Below are 18,074 nucleotides of genomic sequence, written 5' to 3'. Positions count from 1 at the left end.
AAAAAAGACGCCTTAAATATTATGGACACACACACACACACTCCCTGAGTATAGACTCACACGCCAGACACAGCCACTGAAAACCTGAAAGATATGACATGGGCCGAACAAGAACGAAGAGACCTTACTGATGCTCAACTCACCATTCAGGACACTGCAGACCGTAACACCTTCAGAAGCAAAATAGACAAGTGGGAAGTCCAACCAGAGACAAGAACCAAAAAGACCAGTATAAAGTGGACGAAAGAAAGCCATGAGTGAGAAAACGAAGGTGTCATGGAAAAACCGCAGGAAGAACAGTAGAAGCTTCACGTGATCCACAAAGTGTCTACTGTCTACTACGTGTATAAAATATAAAATAATAATAATTTTGTACCATAGATAATATTGGTATACGAACAAAACAAGTAGATATATGCTCTTCAATTTTTTTTTTAAATTTCTATATATTCATCTGTTCGTCTCTGTAAGTGATAGCGGCGGACATATTATGAGCTCCGCCGAGTTAATATTGTTAAAAATCTGTCTATGAGCAGTAGCGGGCGGACGTATGAAGAGTTCCGCCGCATTAATATTGTTCAGAAATGTGTATTGTCATTAAAGAAGTGTTTTAAACGTTGGGAGACGAAGTTTATTAAAAAAAACCATCTGTTCATCATTCCGCGAGTCGCCGAGAATCCTGCATCAAAAGGATCGAAGCCGACAAGAAGAATTTGCGTGAGCAGAGGAGGGGCAATCGTCATAATCAGCTCAATGCAGAATGGCGAAACGAGAAGTACGTAAATTTAAATGGTGAATGTTGATCCTAAATGTATTGAACATTGAAGGTCTGCTGATATTAGTGCCAGTTAAAGTTCACCAAGGTCTCAGGATATCTGAACCTTCGAATTTCTTTCAATTATTCTTTCAAAATTTCCCTTTTAAGTATTTAAGCAGCAATTATTAATCAGTTTCCATCATTTTATTCCCCACCCCCCGGCAAATATTGACACACTTACTTGTTGTGACATAAGTATTCCCTCCTGCCCTCGCAAATCAAGCACAGGAGAAAGAATCGTGGGGGTTAGAGCATATCCAACTTCTCGCAGCACAATGTATAACTTTTCAGCCAATTAACCATCCAGATTAACAGCAAGCATGACTGTATACGAATATGTTAAGATATTAATGTTAATTGATCTTAATACAACTCTCTTGGTATCTCCAATTTGTCAGGGTTCCTATCATATCCATTTCCTCTTCAAATCCCGGTTAGTCGGAGTTGAAAACAAATTCCTTACTGAACGGTGGGGTAAGTTTGTTTATCTCCTCTACAAATTTTCGGGCCAATTTCGCGGTTTGCTGTGCATTGTCAGGTTGACGCTTTGTTTGAAATTTCCTTATCTTACGTCTTCCAATTCTGTAGCATGTTTGATGTTACGCAACCGTCCACTGCTTTCATTGAAATCACTGTAATCCATGTCGCGCAGTGTTTGATGTGCATAACGTAGCAGGTCACTATCATGCCCATGCTGTAAATTATTTCGAGCATCCTTGAACCGCACAAACACCAGTTTTTGTAAAAAGTGCACCTTGTCCTCCCTTGATCATCCATAGTCTTTCTTAGTCACTTCACTGTCATATTCTGCGGACTTATTCGAAATCTCTGCATAATTATTTTTTTTACTGTGCTGCGAATGATCTTCCATGTACGTAATTATGTTTAGTACCTTTTCTTGGACAAAGATTGTCCTTTACTACGTTTCATGGGAGACGGTATTTGTGGCTCCTTGTCCGACAAGGATGATGAACTATATGGCTCGATACCTGTTTCAATATCACTTTCACTTGTTAAGCACGTACCGTCGTCATTGTACTCCTCATGTACATTGTCCACACAGTCATGCGCATGCGACACGTCACGACGTGTCACATTCCACTGACTTATCTTATAGAAATGTTAATATTTCATCTGCTACTTTTTTATGTCAACTTCGGCAATTGTTTTTGTTGATATAAAACAATGTTGGCTTTGCTTATCGTTGCCATTGCTGTGGTTTGTATCAACACTACTAGCGCTGTATTATTGTTGTGAGTTACACATCGACTAAGCAGTTCGACTACACCCCGTAGCCTCATACTGTGCTCACCATTGGGTATCTCTAGTCCCGCCCCCCTGTTGCTATTAGCAGCCAATATTGCGGGTGCATGGTAGGCAATATGTGGGACGTCGAATGCCGTAAACATCATTGGGCTTTTGCGACCTCACACTTAAGGGATTCCTTGTTCGTGGAAGACGGACCACCCGTCGCCCGTATTGGACAGGGCATGATGTTTTGAACTCTTCCAAAATTGCTGAGTCTCTCGCGCTCTTTGATGGTTCCTGTTCAGAGATTATATCTATCGAATTCGAATCCAAAAAAAAGAAAATTTCTTGATGTTGTCATCCATTGCCGCTAGTGACGCGAGCTTACCAACGTTAACGGTGGTGTGGACTGGTGAAACGCTTGGTCGACTTCCGCTGAGTATTCAGCCAAACTTCCAGGACATTAAAACTAGACACTGAGATATTCGATTGGGCAATGTGTCATGAGCAGTTTGCAAGTATTGGTCAGCTCCTGTGAGTTGATAAATGGAAACGTCTGTATCTTTGTCAATAGGATCGGCCAGTGATAGATACGACGTATAAGTTTACTCTCGCCTGTGGGTTTTGTAATGTAAATGCGTGCTGTCTGCAGATGCGTGAAGCCAGCGCGTCCTGTGTATACAATGTACGCTGAACTAAAACTCCGTTGCGATCTACAAGATGTAAATGTTTCGTTGTCACAAATACCCTGAAGCGCCAAAGAAACCTGTATAGGCATGCGTATTCAAATACAGAGATATGTAAAAAGGCAGAATACGGCGCTGCAGTCGGCAACGCTTATAAAAGACAACAAGTGTCTGGCGCAATTGTTAGATTGGTTACTGCTGCTACAATGGCAGGTTATCAAGATGTTAATCAGCCTGAACGTGGTGTTGTAGTCGGCGCACGAGCGATGGGACACAGCATCTCCGAAGTAGCGATGCAGTTGGGATTTTCTTGTACGACCATTTGACGAGTGTACTGTGAATGTCAGGAATCCGGCAAAGCATCAAATCTCCGACATCGCTGCAGCCGCAAAAAGATCCTACAAGAATGCGACCGACGACGACTGAAGAGAATCGTTCAACGTGACAGAAGTGCAACCCTTCCACAAGTTGTTGCAGATTTCAGCGCTGGATCATCAACAAGTATCAGAATGCTAATCATTCAACGAAACGTCATCGATATGGGCTTTCGGAGCCGAAGGCACACTCATATACCCTTGATGACTGCATAACACGAAGCTTTACGCCTTGCCTGGACCTGTCAACACTGACATTGGACTGTTGATGACTGACAACATGTTGCCTGGTAGGACGAGTCTCGTTTCAAATTGTATCGAGAGGATGGACGTGTACGGGTATGGAAACAACCTCATAATTTCATTGACCCTGCATGTCAGCAGGGGACTGTCCAAGTTGGTGGAGGTTCTATAACGGTGTGGGGCTTGTGCAGTTGGAGTGATATGGGACCCCTGATACATCTGCAGACGACTCCTGACAGGTGACACGTATGTAAGCATCCTGTCTGATCACGTGCATTCATCCATGTCCATTGTGCATTCCGACGGACTTGGGCAATTACAGCAGGACAATGCAACACTCCACACATCCAGAATTGCTACAGAGTGGCTCCAGGAATGCAGTTCTGAGTTTAAACACTTCTGCTGGCCACCAAACTCCCCAGACATGAACACTATTGAGTGTATCTGAGATGCCTTGCAATGTGCTGTTCAGAAAAAATCTGCACCCCATCGCACTCTTACAGGTTTATGGGTAGCCCTGCAGGATTCATCGTGTCAATTCCCTCCAGCACTACTTCCGACATTAGTCGAGTCCATGTCACTTTGTGTTGCGGCACTTCTGCGTGCTCGCGGGAGCGCTACACGGTATTAGGCAGGTGAACCAGTTTCTTTGGCTCTTCAATGTAGATTTGTGAGGGCTGTCTATCCTGAGGTAAAGGAAACAGCGGTTGCACGACTTCAGTATCTTGAGAGGCTCCTATACTTCGAGAACAGTTTGGCAGTTTTGACCGAATCAGCGTTTTGAGCGCAGAACACGCAGTACGGTTTTGGCATCGGCTTATTATTGTGTTTAGAGCGAGTTTGTCTAAACCTGGGATGAGCAACCAGTAGCCCGCTGGCCTCATCCGGCCCACGACTGATTTCGATTCGGCCAGAGGAAGAAATTTCGAGCGAGTACACTCTAAAAAACGCGTGTTTTGAGACATAAGTTTTTCATGAGGCTTGTTGGGAAAGGGATGTAATTCATATCGGTGATTTACCCCATAAACGTTAACCTCACGGACGCTATAGTTTTCACGTGAAGCGCTAGGAGCTTTGCTGACCCATCCTGAAGAGGCGGCCCGCTGGTCACCAAAGGCTGCCTATGCCTGCATTTAGACCGTATATGAAGAGCTGACACCGAGTGTAGCGCGTTTGAATTTGGCTGTACTTTTCTTGGAGCTTCCGAACAATGAGAGCTCCGTCTACTTCTTCCACTAGAAATTCCATTAAATTTGAAACGTTCCCTTCGGAGAAGTTACGTTTTTTACGCAGGTAATCTAACGACGACAGATTTATTCTCGGAGGGCGCATAATGTCTTCGAAATTCAGTCTCTGTCATAGACATTGACATCTTCACGTAATGATTTTAATGCTTGTATTCTTCGCCTACAATTTATCAATATTAAATTGAAGTTTCTCTGGAGACACAAACTGAATAGGCGCAATTGGTTCAAATTAATCTAGGTGCGACTGAATTGTTCTACTACTATTTCCGTACTGTTGCCACAGAATTCTCTTTGCATCCTCGTAAATGGACACGGTTACGAGAGTACTTTTCCCAGGTTTTGGCACCAAAATACTCAGCGTAGCTCTAAGTTAAATAAGTAAGATGCACTTCTGGTTTCAACAACAACTGGAACCATTATTTATACTAAAACGAAAAAGAATAATACTAAGACATTATAATACTTAATTATACTGTGCCGTGACATATGTTATACGTTCAAGAAACATCCTGGTGTTGATTAGAAGTAATTACAACAAGAAATTAGTTTACTTTGCTCCCAAAGGTTACATTACCATCTGCCAGGATGTCATTTTACAAGTGGTCAAAGATTTTTCTGTGACAGTTAAAGTCACACCTGCTTAAATTAGTCACTTATTTTACAGAAGATTATTGGAACTAATTTTTTCTCCGTTTATTACTTTTATGAACTCCACTGCTTCTTTCAGGCTGTCATTTATCTCTGTCTTATGAATCAACTGACAGAGTTTCATACTGTAAGATTTTGTTGGGCGGAAGTAAACACAACGTGCCAACTTATTTCTTCAAGTCCAAAGCTGTATTTGAATAAATTCATTTATGATACTGAACATGAAGACTGCCTTCGTAGCCGAATTGTTAGCGTCGCTGTCTTCGATGCGGAAGGGCCCAGGCTGATACCCGATGTCTCAGAATTTTTCTCAGGTAGTGAGGTCTGGAATGGATCTAAACAGTCTCGTTAGGCAAAATGCGGAACTGCATCAATACACACTGACACAGAGTAACAAATCTTTGTCTGTGACACTGATGGCCACTGCCTACCTCGACGTTGCGGGAACGTGACGCAGTGACAAAAGTATATAAGCGGAGCAGACACGGATGAAGGATCGCTGTAGCGAAGATATGGGCTGCAAATGGGGAAATGGGCTAAGCGACTTTGACAAAGGACAGATTATTATTAAACAAAGCCTGTTGATGAGTATCTCGAAAACGGCGAAGTTGGTCGAATGTTCGCGTGCTACTGTCGTGAGCATCTACAGAAAGAAGTGGAAGGACAATGGAACTACCACTGAGGGCTGAATGTTTGGACGTCTGTGACTCTTCACAGAAAGTGAGGTTCGGAAGCTTGTCTGCTCTGTGAAGTAGGATAGATGGTGCTCTGCGGCATCTCTGCCGAAAGAGCACAACGCTGGTGCACGCACAAATGTTTCGGAGCACACAGTTCATCGTACCTTGTTGAACAAGGAGCTGCGCAGCAGGCCACCCCTACGTGTTCACACGCGCTTGTTCTTAGATACTCGACCATTTATGAAAAACCGACGATCTAAGTTTTTGAGGTATTTTCAAGGTACATTAAGTGCCTTTCACTGCTCGATATCGTCAGACGAAATGGTGGGTCAGTGGTTAGAACTGCGATTTGTTAATTTTGCGTTCCGCCTACGAAACATGATTATTGTTTTTATTTATTTTATTTTTATTGTTTTCATTTATATACTCATGTCTGTAGAAGATAACTACACTGATGTTTATTATCAAATTAGGGGGTACGATGACGTTATATTAATCCTAAAATGACAACTATTTCACAATAAGTGTCACCCATTTGTTATATACGTGTGTATGGGATGTTGAAGGTTCACAGTCTTTCTAAATACTCATATAATGATATTTCCTTCTCATATCAATTCTTATATTAATTCTTATATTTTATTCGTATGTTTATTCATCAGGAGGATCTGGTGCATTCCCTTGGATGATACCGATCGTAGAAACATTCGAAACGCAGATATTCCGGATACCACGTGCATCGCACGTAGGCAGGTTTGCACAGTGAAATTCCTTCGTTCGAGCACCACTAACACTGGTGAAGATTTCGATCATTGGCAATAATTTAGCAGCAAACCATGCGTAACGGATCACTTTTCCCAAAACTGTTGCTTGAAACTGATTATGAATCAACGTACACTTCGCGAATTTCACCGAATACAATTTCAAATTATTTTCTCATTTTTTTAAATTCATTCATCTGACATAGAAATAGTAGGTAAAGAAGGACAACGTTATATCAAAAGACACTGGAAAACATTCGTGTAGTAATCTTCTACAGACATGGGTATATAAATGAAAAAACAAAAATAAAAGAAATAATCGGGTTTCGAACAGGGGGCACAAAATTAATAAGCCGCGTCGCTAACCACGGAGCCACCAGTTTGTTTTTCTTTTAAGTCTCATTTTGTTTATTTTTTTAGTTCGTTGCATCTGCTCGGGGCGGACGTCGCAAGACACCCGTTTCAGTTCATCGTTGATCCATTAGCTCAGTTTTTTTATCACAGAGAGCAGCTAACCCTCCGACCGAACACGCTGAGCTACCGTGCCGGCAATTCGGCGGAGGATATCCCGCGGTAAAAGGTATATGAAAGACCTTGAAAATACCTCGAAAACCTTGCCCGTCGGTATTTCAGAAATGGTCGTTTCCACTGGGAAATCAGGTTATGGCACATGCCGTGCTCTAAAATTATATTTGAACTGAAAACAGTTTTTATCTCATGATATCATACAAACCACAATCATTTTTGATAATAAAATATATTTCTCATTCCTCTGTTTAAGTTAAAGACACTCTGTACCTCATGTCATCACCCAAAACACAGCAATTTTTTGCCAGCCAAACTTGTCATAGTGTTATAACAAACGTAACAACACTAGTTATAAAGAACATTATAATTGTCATCAACTTTAAACTTATTCACGGGTAGTCATCAACAGCGGTCAATGGCCAACTAAACATTAGAGGACAAATGGAATGATTTAACATCTAATAGTTAGCAGGTAGGAACTGCAGGCCTTCAGCAGTACACTTGTATTATAGGGGAAGCAGAATCGGTACATCCAGCGCTCTGTAGTTCATCTCTTCTTACTTTCGAAGAAGTAAGTTTCTTCTGAAAGCTTGGAAGGGCGTTGCTGCACAGGTTTTCGTTGAGACACCTCCACTGACTGGAAATGAGTATTAAAGACCTTCATATTTCTAACAGACAAAAAAACATCCTCTCAGACAGACTCGGCATATAGTCTTTTGGTGGTGCTTGACCAATCCCCTTAACCAGTTGCTTTGTAAGACAGTTCTGTGTGTAGCATTAAATGACACAGACATGCATACGGATCAGTGAAACTTTTTGTTGACATCAGATTCTATGTGTCTAATTACGCTTAGTGTATAGTCTTGTGAGGCAGCTGTGAAACTAGAAAATTATAGTGCCTACAATAGATTTGCTTGTATTGTTTACCTACCGTACACATGCATCACAATCAGTGGTGTTTGTATTTGTGAACAGGAGTCTTGCAGTGGTGCCTCGTGGGGTATTAATGTGCTTTCACTGACATGGACAACATGACCTTAAGGGAAGGATGGAACATTGGAAGATTGGTTGTGCGAGAGAGAATGCGTGGCAAGCGGAGTGTGTATTCTGGTTCAAAAGCTGAAACAGTGGAGGCTCAAGACAATTTTTATGATACATTTGTAGTTATAAACTATCACAATGGTCCCCTTATTGTCAGGAAATTTTAGTATTTCCTTTAGAAAAAATCTACAAGTTATCCTTTCATAAGGGGCGATCAAAAAGTTTGTAATCGACGACGTGGTACATGCAACGTAGCGCGACTCCGAAGCGGGTATACAAACACAGACATGCATGCACTTTTCGACGTGTGTGCGGTAAATGCGGAAACGTGAACTATAGCGATGTTATCACCAAATGCCTCCAAATAGGACCAACGTCCTATTATTCTTTTATTGGCTCAAAAAATGGTTCAAATGGCTCTATGGAACTTAACATCTGAGGTCATCAGTCCCCTAGAACTTAGAACTACTTAAACCTAACTAACCTAAGGACATCACACACATCCATGCCCGAGGGAGGATTCGAACCTGCGACCGTAGCAGCTCCGCGGTTCCGGACTGGAGCGCCTAGAACCTCTCGGCCACCACGGCCGGCTATTATTGGCTGCCGAAGCGCAAACACCGCTAGATATCCACTGCATAATGAAGAACGTGTCTGGGGCAGTGTCTTTCGAAAACCAACTGAGACAAGGCTTGCTGCTGCTTCATGATAACGCACGTCCCCATATCGCAAATATCGTAACGCAGGAGTAACACCAAGTCCAATGGGAGACACTCGTTCATCCGCCCTTTAGTCCTGATCTCTCACTATGCGATTATTACACCTTCGCTCCGTTAAAGAAGGCCCTGAAGTGTCGAAGATTCATGTTGGATGAGGACGTGTAGCAGGCTGTTACGGACTTGTTCGCTTAGCAGGGCACGGTGTTCACCAAATAGATATCTTCAACCTGGTGCGTCGGTAGGGGGATTGCGCCAATACTCACAGCGATTTTGCCTGACTGTATTCCGGTTCTGGTTCAAAATGGTTCAAATGGCTCTGAGCACTATGGGACTTAACATCTTAGGTCATCAGTCCCCTAGAACTTAGAACTACTTAAACCTAACTAACCTAAGGACATCACACACATCCATGCCCGAGGCAGGATTCGAACCTGCGACCGTAGCAGTCCCGCGGTTCCGGACTGCAGCGCCTAGAACCGCACGGCCACCACGGCCAGCTCCGGTTCTGGATTGTACAGTCTTGAACGGAAACGTTTTGATCTCTGCTTATATATAAAAAAAAACATTTATTTCTACTACATCATCTCTATTATTGATCATGCTGACGAGGGAAAGGCCTTAGATACTGCCAACCGATTCAGCTCAAATTTGGGAGTGTGGGAGGTCGCTTGTGTACTATCTGAAATGAAAGATTAGGATATTTTGGCTCAACCACCTATCGTTTTTGACAAAGTCACCCCTGAAGTACATGACGCGCAATCGACTCAAAAATGGGCGTTTTTCGTCAACATATATGGGGGTCCTTAAATGCATATTTTCCTAGAATTCGAGGAAAGAAACTTTCACAACTGGCGCTTATGTACTCATAAGGTATACGGTGTTTCAATAAAAGCGCCGCTGGCGTACCTACCAAGGCATCTGGCTGCGGAGCAGAGAACCTGTGTTCCATTCTCAAACGCATTCTGCATGTTTTTTTAATTTTTATTTTTTCAAAATTTGTAGGACTAGGAGGGTTAGTAAAGTAAGTAACTCGATAAGAATAATTGCGAGGTGCCGGGGTGGAGAAGAGTTTGTACCTCTTTAATTCAGACGAATCTTGCATGAGAACGAGACATGCACTCCATCCCCTCCTTATCTACCAGTTAATTAATTATGCGCACAACGGTAACGGAAGGAAATGATGGTGGACCCTGCTAGTTGGTAAAATAAGTAGTGCACACTCGCAATAATTTAATAAAAATCGTAGTCTACTCAAAAAAGGAGAACTTTATCATAATAAACAACAGGAAATGGGATTCTGCATACATCTATGAGATGATATGCGGAATAAATATTACAATGAGATTTATTGTATATAAGAGTTGGATCGAGAACAAGGTGCTCCTACACTCTGTGATGCCATAGACTGACGATAGCGACTGGAGGTCCTAACGAATCACACTTTACTCTCCCGGCTATATAGCAGTATCGAAATTAGTAGTGAGAGCTAAAATGGGATCACATGGAGAAACAAGCAAGGTGGACTTGTAACAAAGTGAGCGTGCGTGCTGCTGAAGGATTCAGTATAAAATTGATAAGGTCCTACAATGCCGGAGCCACAAAACACTATACCAGTAGTGAAATCTGCAGCACGTCGTCGTTATGCAGCGTCCTGATGATGTAGGCGCCGACTTCTGCCGTGCAGCAATTCTGTATCAATCCCTGGCCGCGAAGGCTGTCCGAGAATTCTAAGTTCTTCCGAAAAAGAGCGACCAAGTTGCAAGACCGTCCGACTCCGAGGAAGATCAGATCCCGTAGAGGTGGGCAAAAAATAACGTAACTGGTAGAAATAACCGGTAACTGAGAAGTAACGGTTACTGCGATAACCGTTCCTCTGATTCTGGCAGGTATTTCAATAACTGTTTAGTGTCAACAGTGCCTCGCGCCATCTGTTGACCGAAGATCGTACTGCGCATTTGGAAGGCGTTCTATAGACCATGGGAATAACTGTGAGACTGCGCGCCATCTGTTGATAGGAACTGTGTACTATTTCGTGGGCCTTCGTTACTTTTAGTATAAACAATTAAATAAAGTTAATGTCCGAGCCGTGGCTGATAGGAGCTGCAGTACAGGCATTAACAAGTACAGTCGATACCTTGAGCCACCGCCTTACGTGTTAATTTAGCTTGGAGGGGTAGTACAAGGAGAGTTACTAAGGAATTCGAGCGACTATGGAAATAACTGTCAGAGATCGGTATTCTCCTCTGACAGTTATCGACGTTATCGTTATTGGCTCGCAGTTCTAGTTCTCTGGCAGTTATCGGGCTACCACCACAGATAACCTGGAAGTTGGTAACGGAATAACTGTGTGTCTAGACGTTCCTGACTCGGTGACTTCAGTTAAAGGTCGTAGATCCCGGTGATATTTCCAGAGACTGCAGAGAGGGTAGTAACTGGAGCGAACAAATATTTTCGTACTGCTACGGGCCATCGGGGAGAGGGGATGGCAAATAACGGGAATCTATTGTCTCATTTCTCTGCAATTCTTGGTGTTCCGGAACACTGGAACAGGTGTCACTCTCTTTCCGGCCTTTGGTTGCGTTAGAGGGTATTGACTTTCGTTCCGCGTTCTTGTTTTTCTTTGTGTTGTTGCTTACTACCAATAGTTGCCAACATGAAGAGGTCGAGGACAAGCGAAATGTGGTCATATTTCGAAATTCTTGATCGAGAGTTTGCGAAATGTACTTTGTGCGGTTAGAAATTATCGTACAAATCGACGACGACGAATTTAAAGAAACATCTCCAGAAATCACATTTAATTGTGGATTTCTCTTCACAAAGACCTTCGGAGCTAGATTTGGGTGAGTAATGAAAAAATATATTTATTGCAATTACGGTTATTTCAGTGCATGCATAATCATTTATTGTTTTATTTTATTAATTTTTTTAAGATAAGAGCATGCTATACAGTGTGGTGCTTTGTGCATTTTTACACGCAAGTTTTCATTTGTCGTGACTACTTAAGCTGTCGATACCACCGCACCTGTTTGCCTTGACATTTTCAAACATTAAATTATGTTGCATATGGTGCCGGAATACTTAATTATTTAATTCGAAGTTATTGTTACAGGTGTAATAACGATAGTGCTAATAAAATGCCACTGTGTGATATATGAACTGTCGTCTCGCAATTATTAGTAACTAATCGGATAGCAGATTGTATCAGTGCTCATTCCTGTGTATCATTTGTTTGTAACCCTGACGATGCCCGGGGGGGGGGGGGGGGGGGGGGAAATTAGATACCGTTTCATATTTTAAAATTTTGAAAAGGGTAATTGTTTTTAATGGAGTCTTCAACTGAATTCCATAAATGTTTTAAATTTTGTGGTGAAACTTAACCCAAAAATTTGACACATTAATAATGCGTGTGACTTTCCACAGTGACAGTCATATTGAATATTTTGAAGTTCAGGGCCCTACTTATACATCAGTATTTGTTTAAAATATGATATGTCAACAACAATTAAGATATTTTTTAGGGTGGTAATACAGTACCCTCCCTTCCCCCCAATACACATTATTGAAAATGAAAATGTGTTGGTGTTGCTAGGATTAAAGAAGAAACTTGAAGCTATAGTCATTACTAAAACTGAGTCAATTGTCAACTTGCATGAAGTAAATATTCAAGCTGTAAGTACCATGTAGAATACTGTACGCAAACAATGTAATATATATCACCAAAAATATGGCATCATTTCTATTGTGCTTATGCTGATATGAAACCTATTTTTCTCTAGGTGAATCCCTTCCTGTAGAGGTGATCCTTGGCACCAGTAGTGTGGAAGAGGAGCGAGCTGCTCCAGCCCCCTCAATGCAGCAAGGTGTTCAAAGTTCTATGACATCGTACCTCTCCAAAAGGATCGGAGTGAATCAGAAAAAGAAGATAGATGAGCAACTTCTTCAGCTGTTCACTAAAGACTTCCAACCATTTTCAGTCGTTGAAGATTCGGGGTTTCGGGGTTTTGTGCGGGCCCTTAATCCTGGTTATGAGTTACCAAGCAGGAAGCATATTTCAGATGTAATGCTGCAAGCAGCATACACAGCAGCAAAGGAGAAAGTGGTAGACAAACTGTCAGCTGCGAAGACAGTTTGTTTGACCACACATTGCTGGACATCGGCAGCAAATGAAGGTTACATGGCGGTGACAGGGCATTTTGTGTCTGAAGATTTCACCTTGCAATCGGTGTTGTTAGGATGTTCCCAATTGTCTGGTGCACATACTGCTCCGAATCTGTCGGCATCTCTAATAGGCACGACAGATAACTTCAGGCTGACAGACAAAGTTTTGCTGGTTGTGACGGATAATGCACCAAATATTAAAAATGCAGTATCCATTTTACAGTGGAAACACTTTGGGTGCTATGCACATACACTAAATCTTATTGTTCAGAATGCACTAAAACATTTTGTGTCAGTTCAGCAGAAAGTGAAAACTATTGTAGCATTCTTCAAGAGAAGCTGCAAGGCAACAGAAAGACTGCTGACATACCAACAAAATAATGGGGCAGGTCATGTTAAAAAACTGGTGCAGGAGGTGCCAACAAGGTGGAACTCTACTCTGTGTATGTTAGAGCGAATAGTTGAAATTAAAGATGCAGTGAAGACTTCACTTGTACTATTCACAGTTGATTTTGAACAACTGACCGACGAGGAATGGAACGTCTGCTCAGAACTCTGCTCTGTGTTGAAGCCATTTGCACAGGTTTCAACACAGCTTAGTGCTGAGTCATATCCTACTGGCAGCCAAGTAAGTTAAGCAGCTTTTTTCTTGCTCAAATGTTAGCTGTGGTATTATGGCATAATCATTTCTGAGATACTGTACTGTTTGTGTTATATAGAACTTATTCCAATTTTCAGGTTATTGTTCTGACAAGGGGATTATTATCAGTGTGTGCAGAACTTTTGAAACGGCCATTTAACAGTGTGACAAGGACTATCATTGAAGAATTAACAAAAGGCCTGAAGGACCGTTTCCACAATGTAGAGATGAGCAAATCTATAGGAGTAGCCACTCTACTAGATCCACGGTTTAAATCTCTTGTGTTTGAAAGCCGAGTTGCAGCAGATAATGCAAAGAAACAGCTTATTGAACTAGTAGCACAAAAGATGGGTGACAGAAGACTGACAAACACAGGCCAGAGCCATGAAACTGTGTCAACTTCAACCACCACTGATCCCTTGTCAGTATGGGATGTCTATGATGCAATTGTAAAATCAACACAGCCCCAGGGCACTCCTCAGTCAGCTGCTATTGTGGAAGTACAAAGGTACATGGACAGCCCAGTTATTAGTAGAAGTGAGGATCCACTGGCATGGTGGCGTGAAAATCAATATATTTTCCCAAATATTGCTAAAGTGGTGAGGGAAAAATTCAATATAGTGGCCACTTCTGTGCCGTGTGAAAGAATATTTTCTAAAACTGGTATCATTATAAATGAAAGGCGAACACGGCTGAAGGCGTCCAAAGTTGAAAAACTTATATTTCTAAATATGAACAGTACTAACTCCTGAATTTCCTGTTACAGGGTACGTGTTATTTATTGTATTTAATGAGAGATTACTGGTCCCAAAATATGCTTTTCTTATCTTAGATGTTTGTTTCAGTAGTGGATTCGAGAGGCACACCAACACCAGCAGATGAGTCTCAGTTTAATACTTGGGATATTATAACAGTAAGGTATTTCTAGTTTGGGTACATTTTTGGCAGATTTGATCTCACCCTTAAAATGGAGACATAACTGTAGGGCATAGCATATATTTGTTATGCTACATTAAAAGAGTACTAGTGGTTTTGTGTTGAAGTGTAATGTATATTGTCAGTCAGTAAGTCAGAGCACTTTGTTCCAGTTATAGCTCCAGAAGTCAGTCACCAGCAGCAGATGTCACACAGTTATAAAATGGGAAACTTGAAGAATAAGGTACTAGTGGTTTGGATACACATTTGGCAAATTTCACCTTTCACTTAAAATGAAGGTACAGTTACAGTCCTTAAGAGCAAACTGGCAAATGGTAACTCAAAGCTCTTTGTTCCTGTTACGGCTCCAGAAGTCAGTCACCAGCAGCAGATGTCACACAGTTATAAAATGGGAAACTTGAAGAATAAGGTACTAGTGGTTTGGATACATGTGTGGGAAATTCAACTTCCACTTAAAATGCAGGTACATTTGAAGTGTGTAATGTAGTTTGGCAGTCAGTAAACAACAGGAAATGGGATTCTGCATATATCTATCAGATGATATGCGGATTAAATATTACAATGAAATTTATTGTATATAAGAGTTGGATCGAGAACAAGGTGCTCCTACTCTCTGTGATGCCATAGACTGACGATAGTGACTGGAGGTCCTAACGAATCACACTTTACTCTCCCGGCTATATAGCAGTATCGAAATTAGTAGTGAGAGCTAAAATGGGATCACATGGAGAAACAAGCAAGGTGGACTTGTAACAAAGTGAGCGTGCGTGCTGCTGAAGGATTCAGTATAAAATTGATAAGGTCCTACAATGCCGGAGCCACAAAACACTATACCAGTAGTGAAATCTGCAGCACGTCGTCGGTAGGCAGCGTCCTGATGATGTAGGCGCCGACTTCTGCCGTGCAGCAATTCTGTATCAATCCCTGGCCGCGAAGGCTGTCCGAGAATTCTAAGTTCTTCCGAAAAAGAGCGACCAAGTTGCAAGACCGTCCGACTCCGAGGAAGATCAGATCCCGAATCCCCTGCCCGCACAACGCAAGAGCGAAGCCAACATTGCTCTACTCCCTACTCTCCTCGAAAACTGCGAATCAGCATTCAGTTCTGATTCCAAAATTCCCCCACACTGTCTCAGAGCATCATTCGCGCCAATAGCGACAGTTCCCTCCAATTTCGAGCAGGGCTTTATGACGTCAACTAGCCTCAGTTTAAGTTGACCAATCATGCCTCTGCTATTCAGCTGAGGGCACTGAACTTGCCGTTTGACCGGCTACAAAAACAACCTGCCTAGACCACCGGCCATCCGGTGCCAGACAGTCCACAAGTACTCTCAGAATCAAGAGGACAATGCAGTCAGTCGGTGTCAGGAATCTTCGTTCCGGACACGCTGGAGCAGTAAACACATAAACTGCGGCGACACTCAGACGTCTCGCAGGTCATTTCGTCCTGCATACAATAGGCGAAACTCGACCGACGTCAGCCGTTCCGCCAGGCACTTAAGCCTATTGTACGAACCCCCCAGAATTCAGGGAAGTGCAGCCCCCAACCGGAAACGCAGTGTGCCGCCTCCTCCGATGCTCGCCTCGCACAAGCAACCCAGGTAAGTAATCCAACATGTATAGGAATCAAGTGAAAAGTATTTTTTGAGCTCTCAGTACAAATACTCTCATTACAGTAACCTCATTCGGTCTGTTACTACCGTGCAATGACATAGAACATTAATAAAATTAATGAAAATGAGAGGAGACGTGCAAAAGAGGGCATGGACCCGTTCATAGTAACAATATAGGCAAATAAATTTCTCACACTACGGGAATTTGTAAATAATTTAAATCTAGTCTATTCTCTTCGTATTCTCGGATATTTCTTCTTAAGTTTTCTCTATAACGTTTTGACCATGAACTAATGATTCTTCAGTGCACATGCACATCAGGCTAGAACTCTTACGGGAACCGGCTAAATGCCGCTAGTAATGAGGATAATGAGCAAAAGGCGCTACATTAATAGTGTGTGGGTAAGTTGAGAAGCTGGGCCTGATGGGAGGCGTGCTATGGCAGTCTGTGTGGTTGCAATGGTCATTGTGTCCGGATGGCGCAGTGGTCACAGCATCTGTCTAGGTGGCAGGAGACTCAGGTTAGAAGCCAGGTCCGGCATAAATTTTCAACTCTCCTCATTGATTTCATTCAATGCCCGCTGATAGCCAATTTCTGTAATCCCTTTGTGTCTTATTTCGTATTTCGACATGTTCTGCATTACTAGCCAAACTTCTTTTTGGCTACTGGCGCCACTTTCTTGTCTCAGGTTGCCTCCAAACTCGCTACCTGCGCATCTTTCTTAGCTGCAGACGCTATTTGTTTCGTCTCAGCTGACATCTTCCTAATGTTCGTCATTTCATCCTTGATTTCGTTCAAGTATCCTGCCAACCTCGTTCCTAAGTCCTTAATTTCTTTCCACTTCCTCTTTCCTGACTCCTCGCTTCTGTCTGCTTTAGGAATACTAGGACGGTGTCCTTCTGAGTACTTTTTTCCTGTCATAGATTCTGGTGTCAAGACGCGTGACTCCTCCATGGAACGGCAGTTTGGTGTCTTGTCCGCTCTACCACAATCCCCTACCTGAACATTTCGTATTTTTAATAGCGTATCAACGTGATGAAGGTCGACTAAATCTTTATCTTCACTCATACCATTCGCAGCATCTAATTCCCTGTAATCTGGGGTTCCTCTCCACATGACGTCTACGCTCATCCCTGACTGTTCCGTGGGAATGTTAATCACATCCACAATGGACGCGTCTTCGTCTCTATTCTGACTATGCCCCATATTGTTAAAACGTTCACTCTTATCCTTCCTCGATACTAACTAGCAGTTTTCATTCACATAGCTATCTAACATCAACATTAAAATGAAATCATTTTCCACACTATGCCTAACACGTACACTGATCAGCCAGAACATTATGGCTACCTACCTATCTACTATCAGGATAAACCATCCAAGCGATAGCAGCATCACCTGGCGAAGATTGACTGCTAGTCAGACTCAAACACGATGCACGTACTATCAGTGAGCATGCTGTCCTTGTGTAAAAGGAGGAAGGTGCACGATCTATCTGAGTTTGACCGAGGGCAGACTGTGATGGCCAGAAGGCCCGGCGTGAGCATTTCGGTAACTGCACGACTTGTCAGGTGATCTGCTGTGTGTCTTCAACACGTGGTGAAGCCTAAGCGAAACCACTTCCAGACCTCATGGGGTTGGCCGGCCAGCCTTCATTACACATTATTTACACAAAGCTTCCTCGTGAATCATTTTACCTCTTACTGAAACCCAGATAAGAATCCCCACAGTAGTTCCTGA

General features: G+C 42.4%; 2 long non-coding RNA genes across 3 annotated transcripts; both read left to right on the top strand.

The window, feature by feature from the left end:
* The first annotated feature begins 11,724 nt into the window (after positions 1-11,724).
* On the top strand, positions 11,725-12,901 carry LOC124622674. The gene is made up of 2 exons (XR_006980674.1): positions 11,725-11,829; positions 12,766-12,901. It is a non-coding gene; the product is annotated as an uncharacterized LOC124622674 (long non-coding RNA).
* A 1,528-nt stretch (positions 12,902-14,429) lies between these two features.
* Positions 14,430-14,950, top strand: LOC124622519. 2 transcript variants are annotated; one of them, XR_006980638.1, is made up of 3 exons: positions 14,430-14,554; positions 14,636-14,705; positions 14,876-14,950. It is a non-coding gene; the product is annotated as an uncharacterized LOC124622519 (long non-coding RNA). The 2 variants fall into 2 exon arrangements; XR_006980639.1 differs by having other exon boundaries at positions 14,633-14,705.
* The last annotated feature ends 3,124 nt before the right edge of the window (positions 14,951-18,074 follow it).

Source organism: Schistocerca americana, chromosome 7 (genome assembly GCF_021461395.2).
Source record: "Schistocerca americana isolate TAMUIC-IGC-003095 chromosome 7, iqSchAmer2.1, whole genome shotgun sequence".
Classification (NCBI taxonomy): domain Eukaryota; kingdom Metazoa; phylum Arthropoda; class Insecta; order Orthoptera; family Acrididae; genus Schistocerca; species Schistocerca americana.
Note: the sequence above shows the minus strand (reverse complement) of the source record. Positions and strands in the feature narration are given on the sequence as shown.